Here is a 6,331-nt window from a genome sequence, read left to right on the forward strand (position 1 = left end):
TTTGGTTCCTAAGACATTGCCCTGTCGTTCTCTGTATATCCAACTTCATATTGAGATCTGATGGATCTAAAGTGTTTCTTTTAAGTGTACCTTTAATTTTTGTGAGCAGTATATACTGTGTGTATATATATATATATATATATATATATATATATATATATAATGTGTGTGTATGTATGTAATATAAATTATAGTTATTTTATGTAATCATAATATATGACATATTCCCAATTATATTAATAAAATGGGAATGTTTTCTTGTCCATGAATCCGTCCACCATCATGTGATATGGCTACATTCATCATCTTCTATGTCACCTGCCATGGGCTTATGCAGGCAGAGGACAGTGAAAGTGCTTGTGTAATTAGGAAGAGGGCACAGAAGATGCATGCCTGCGTAACTTGAACATTGATGTACAAAACAGGGAAGATTTTATTAATTTTTATACAAAAATGACAGTCTTTCAACCAGTTTTGGTTCGAGGCGATTCCTTTTCTTAGATACAACTTCCCCGGCCTTTGAAAATACTCTTTCACATGGCACGGACAATGCAGGCATGCACAAATAAGCGAGAGCAAAACTGTAAATAAATTTGGATACAATAGTTTTTTCCTCTCCCAGTACTCAAACGGATTTTGTATTTGGCTCTGAAAGGTAGTGTTGAACTTCCACTGTCACATTTTGGGTCATCCATACCTCCTTGACACTTGTGTCAAAATGATGCCACAGTTTGCTTCCTAAGAAGAAACCACACATTTAGTAAGTGTTCTGACAGGAAGGATTGATTTCAACATTCAGATTAATAGATTACCTCCAATGTCATCATGACAAGTGGTAACTTCGGGGATTTCCTCTCTGTCTTTTTTGGATCTTATTGATGCAGCACACTCTGAGCTCAGGCACTTTACAGCTTCTGCTGCTTTAGTTGGGCTGAAAGATCCCACGACTTCAAAGCGAGGGTCCAAGAGTGTGGCTAGCGACATTATGCTCATACTGTAGATTGTAAAGTGTGTAGCTTCTCCTGAAAGTGCCTTATGAGGTGTTCTCCCATTTCCAGCGCAACTGCTGGTGCTGGCTTTGCCACCTCCTCCTGAAGGGTTTGCTCCAGTATGGTCAAGAGAGGGACAGCTTTGGAGGCTGATACAGTTTTCTCTGCTGACAGCTCAACCATGGCATCAAATAATGGAAACCGTAACTGTCAAAGAATTCATGACTGTTACAAAATTGAAATAAAGGGAAATACTATACCTTAGCAGTGGTGCTGCTTCTAAAGTAGCCAACCACCTTCCTTGCTTTGGCCGGATGCCAGATAGAACAGGGTGGTCAAGTGCTTTCTTTACTATCAGGTTCAGAGTGTGAGTTACACAAATATGATGCCTGAGCTTCAGGTCTCTTACAGGCAAGCACGTTGGGAACACCATCAGTGACCATACATGTCACGTTTTTAGTTATTCCCCATTCCTCCATCAGGGAGGCCTTCACATGAGCTATATTCTCAGCTGTGGGGGATTTGGGGAATTCCTGCACACCCAGCAGGACTGAACACAGCCTACTTCCTTCCCCCACAAAATGGCATGTTTCAGACAATCCATAATCATGAATGTCCACATGTCAGATGTAAGGCTTAAAGCAGCCACTGTTTCCATCACAGCTTTAGCTTTGTCTTTAGCAGTGTTGTATTTGCCCTCAACCATGGCCTTCAGAGTCTAATTGAAAAACTATATAGTAATGAATAATGAGACACACGTTAATGTACTCTTTCATTTTATGCATGGAGCCATACATACCTGCCTTGTAGGGAGAACATAATTTGGATCCAATTTTGACACAGATGTCCTGAACCCAACATCACCCACTATACTAAAGGCTATGTGTCTTTTACAATCATGTCAACAAGGCCTCATCCAGCTCTTGTTTTCTTGTGGCTGATAAAAACAGAATAGATAGCATTTTTTACATGTTGTTTTTCATTTGCACAATGAACAGAAGTCAACATGGAAAATTTTGTGTTACTAATATTGTAATACCTTACCATGACTGGGTGAAGCTCCAGCTTCCTCTCTATTTTCATGAAAGGCACAGTAATGCATTATCATGGATGAGGTGTTACTTTTGTAGCCCAACTCCTTCAAACACAATAAGCACTTCACCTTTGAATAAAATGACAAATAGTGAAAACAGTTTTTGAAATGCAAATGTATTTTTTCCCGAATAATGTTGGGTTTAGCTTACCTTATTAGGAGTCATCAAATCTAAATGTTCCCACACAGGAGATGTTTTTCTCTTCCAAGCTGGCTCCATCTTCGTAATATCTAGATCTGATCTCTGATCTGCTCTGTGAATTCTCCAAACCCTCCAAACGCTCAAACAACTCTCCACAAAACTCCACATTTTAATGTCTAAGCTTGAGGGGTTTATATTGCCATCAGACAACTCGAACCATTTCCCGAGTCAGTCAGGTGGTACAGCTGGGCAGCAGAGCTCCAGACGTCATCATTTCCGGAACCTCCCTCCAATGAATCGAGCCTCGATAGGCGTTTCGCGGAGACGCCGCGTCTCTTACTTGGCACACACTTCGAAGCCTCGATAAGAAATGTAACATCACTACATTTTGGGGTAATTTTTGTCTGAATTGGCTCAAGGTGGAGGTTGTGCTGCTGACAGTACATAGTCTTTTCATTAAACTTGTGAGATAGAAATAAAAGGAAAAATTTCACCTGCATCCTTTTGGTTTGCTCATTTCTGTACACCTGGTCATCATCAAATGAACTTGTTTACATGGAGATGTTGATGATCAATTTATGGAAAAAAAAAGCTGTTTATTGTCTGGTTTGTCTGCATTTTACATAAAACCACTGTGGATGATTTATCATTGGACTACAGCTGCCCTGGCGTCATCAACAATTATCAAGCAACTGAAGGCCAGTTAGTGAAAATATTTTCTCAGATGAAACTGGTCCTTGGTGCATTTAAGGTTGCTGACCACTGGTTATGAGGATTTTTCTTCAGCACGAGCATTGACAAGTTTTACTTGTATTTTGCTCGTACTCGTCAAAAATGCTTTATCTGTACTGGATACCTGTCTGAAACGAGTACCAAGCTCAACCCTAGAAATAACATACAGTTTCACATTTATTGGAGGAGGATTTCTATGTTGCAAATAGATGTATGTCTTGTGCTTGCCCCACGATGGACTTGTAATGCATCTGGGTTGCACACTGCTCTCAATCATGGCCAGCTGGGACAAGCTCCAGCAGACCCATGACCGGCAGGAAGGATAAGCGGCTGCAGTCTCGTCTACAAGAAAATGGATGGAACGATGGCATTGATATGTAATCATCAGTGTATATGTCCTCAGTACATCCGATTTCTATCATCACTGTTATGTGGAGCATATCTCACAAACCATACATATTTTTGTAGTTGATCAGGTTTTGTGTATTTGATAATTTTCAACGTATTTGATTTTTTTTTATCTATTTGGTCATTTTTTCATGTTTCTTCTTCTTTTCCTTTTGGCTTTTCCCTTCAGAGGTCGCCACAGTGAATCAATTACCTCCATCTAACCCTGTCTTCTGCATCCTCTTCTCTCACACCAACTACCTTCATCTCCTCTTTCACTACCATCCATAAACCTTCTCTTTGGTCTTCCTCTAGGCCTCCTGCCTGGCAGTTCAAAACTCAGCATCCTTCTACCAAAATATTCACTATATCTCCTCTGGACATGTCCAAACCATCTCAGTCTGGCCTCTCTGACGTTGTCTCTGATGTACTCATTCGTGATCCTATCCATCCCGGTCACTCCAAAAGAGAACCTCAGCATCTTCATCCCTGTATTTTTTCATGTTTGAGTTTTAAAAAAACAGTGTAGAATTTACAAGTGTGTCTTATCGTCTGTTTCTGCTTAAACCGCTGATACAACATTCATTCATTTTTTTGCAGACGAGAATGTCAATTGTTCCATTTTCAAAAGCTTGTTTGAATCCAGGTCACAGTTCATTCTGGACCGTAACTCAATTGCCTTCAGGCGAGAGGCAGGCACACCCAGAACAAGTCACAATTTCCTCACGGTACCACACAGAAAGATGTACACCCACTCAAGCACACACTTTTACATGCTGACAATTTGGGGTGACCAATATACCTAAGTTTTTCTTTTTCTTTTTTTTGTAACTGTAGTAATCCCCGAAGGAAAATTACAAGTCTCCGACAAATACTGAAACTGAGTGGTCTAGTTGTTTTTTTGGGTAAGAGGAAGCAAATGTGGCAGCTCGAGGGCGGTTTTGGGGTCAAGTTTACTTAATTTTAAACAGTCCTTTAATTTGTAGTCGCCGACAACGCCACCTTGGGAATTTCGCCCAAGGAGATAGTTTTATTACCAGTTTAAGGCACACAGGTCACTCTATTCAATGGGCATGAGAGAGTGCTTGGTGTGTCATCTGGAAGGAAAGTAGATAAGGAGACTTGGTGGTGGAATAAGGAGGTACAGGAGTGTATACAGAGACAGAGGTTAGCTAAGTGAGACTGAGACTGCAGCGACTTCGAACAAGTTTTAAAATAAGTTTTTAAAACATTTACCACACACACGGGAGGGACAACCTTCTTCAGGTGCTGAGGCTCATCGAAGGTGCAGTGGTTGTTGAACAAAAAACAGAATTCCCAGGGAAGAAAAGTACCCCAATCACTCGTGTCACACACTGACACACACTCGGTGAAAAACTCAAATTCGGGGATCGCGGCACACCATAAGAGGAAACCACCACCAGGGCACCAGGGACCACCACCGTCGGCTCTCAGCGACTGAAAAAGGTGAAAAACAAAAGGGAATTACTGGGTCACGCACACCAAAAGGCAACCAAAATACAACAAAATAGCTCAATAATTAAACCCAAACCAATATTCAGTTAAACCAAAAAAAAAGTATCAAACACAAGGAAAATAATTAAGTACTTAGATAAATAAAGGAATAAAGCAATGAGAAATGATTTAAAAATAACTCATGAAAACAAATTCAACCAAAAATATGTTTGCCCACAAACTTAAGCCAAAACTGAAATGAAAAAAAACCCCCAAAAAAAGAAAAGTAGTGAAACAAACAAGAAGTGACTACAACCAAAAATAACCCCGCTGATCTCAGTCAGTCATTAAGATTATGTTTTCAAAGAAGCTGGGAGAAAGTCAGCTTTACATAAACGATTTAATTGGTCCAGTCCGACGTGTCGCTTTAGCAGCTAAGTTTTTATCCTTGCAGCTCCTCGACAGCGACCGACTCTAGGCCCGAGCTGGATTAGCAGCCGTAGCTCGACTGCACGGAGCACCTGAGAGCCTTGTAGCTGCAGCAGGCCAAGGCGAAAAAAGAGCTGCCGACTCCGAGTCAGGATAGGTGCCACAGACAAATAAAGCCAGGAGAAAGCAGCAGCGAAGCGAGGCCAGCAACACAGGCAAGAGGACACAGTCAAGACAGCGAAAACTAGCAGAGCAGAAGCGAAGCAGGGCAAAGCGGCATCCACACAGCAACAAGCTATGGTGTTCTTACAGTAACTTAACGCTGCTGGAACTGTAACTTAACGCCGCTGGAACTCCCCAGACACACACCCGGTCCTCACAGCCCCTGTTACAAATAAAGAATTGACTTTAGTGAGGTCTGAAGGAATAGTGGAGGAACAGAGGAAAAGCACAGGCTTGGCATCAGTCACCTACCAGTCAGGCCCCCGTGAGAGATCACCCTGAGGGAGAGGGAGAGGAGGAAGGCGAGAGCGTCAGAGGTACTGCACGATGGCGATCTCTAGAGCCGCAGACTATAACGGTGTCTAAAAGCAAGCCCAACCAGGCAAATCAGTGCAAAAATAATTAATGGGCAGTACTAGCAGCCACTGCTAACATAGCTGCAGTGGTAACAGCGAGAAGGAGGGAACGACAGGACCCGGAAGTGACAAGGACGGCCAAAGCAAGAGGGAGGGGAGGCCGCCAACACTCCGTTTTATAGAGTGCCACGATGAGGTCATTGGCTGACAGTGACTCTACACAGCAGCTCATAATTTAATACAGATGAGACACATCATCCTGCCACACAAAAAACCTCACTCTGCACATAAAGATCAAATTGAACCAACGACCCCCTTGCTGTGAGGCAACAGCTCTACCTACTGTGCCAACATGCTTCCCACAACAGTAGATCTTTTCATCGATTAATCCTATGTCTTCTTTAAGTTATGCTTATCTGTTCAAGCCAATGTTCTTCGCTGTCTTTTAGCCAACTCCTGAAAATTGATATGGTTCAAGTATCACATACTGCATTGCAAACCTGGAGGTATTTTCAATTGCTTTGCT

General features: G+C 41.9%; 1 long non-coding RNA gene across 4 annotated transcripts; it reads right to left on the reverse strand.

Moving 5' to 3' along the window:
- Positions 1 to 426: 426 nt before the first annotated feature.
- On the reverse strand, positions 427 to 5,934 carry LOC137607455 (uncharacterized). 4 transcript variants are annotated; one of them, XR_011037981.1, is made up of 7 exons: positions 5,702 to 5,934; positions 5,538 to 5,612; positions 2,234 to 4,801; positions 2,034 to 2,151; positions 1,789 to 1,926; positions 813 to 1,196; positions 427 to 738 (listed from the first exon to the last, which is right to left on the reverse strand). It is a non-coding gene; the product is annotated as an uncharacterized lncRNA (long non-coding RNA). The 4 variants fall into 4 exon arrangements; XR_011037980.1 differs by having other exon boundaries at positions 2,034 to 4,440; positions 4,580 to 4,801; positions 5,702 to 5,933; XR_011037982.1 differs by having other exon boundaries at positions 4,580 to 4,801; positions 5,702 to 5,930.
- Positions 5,935 to 6,331: the final 397 nt, after the last annotated feature.

The sequence above is a fragment of the Antennarius striatus genome, chromosome 2, assembly GCF_040054535.1.
Source record: "Antennarius striatus isolate MH-2024 chromosome 2, ASM4005453v1, whole genome shotgun sequence".
NCBI classification, from domain to species: Eukaryota; Metazoa; Chordata; class Actinopteri; order Lophiiformes; family Antennariidae; genus Antennarius; species Antennarius striatus.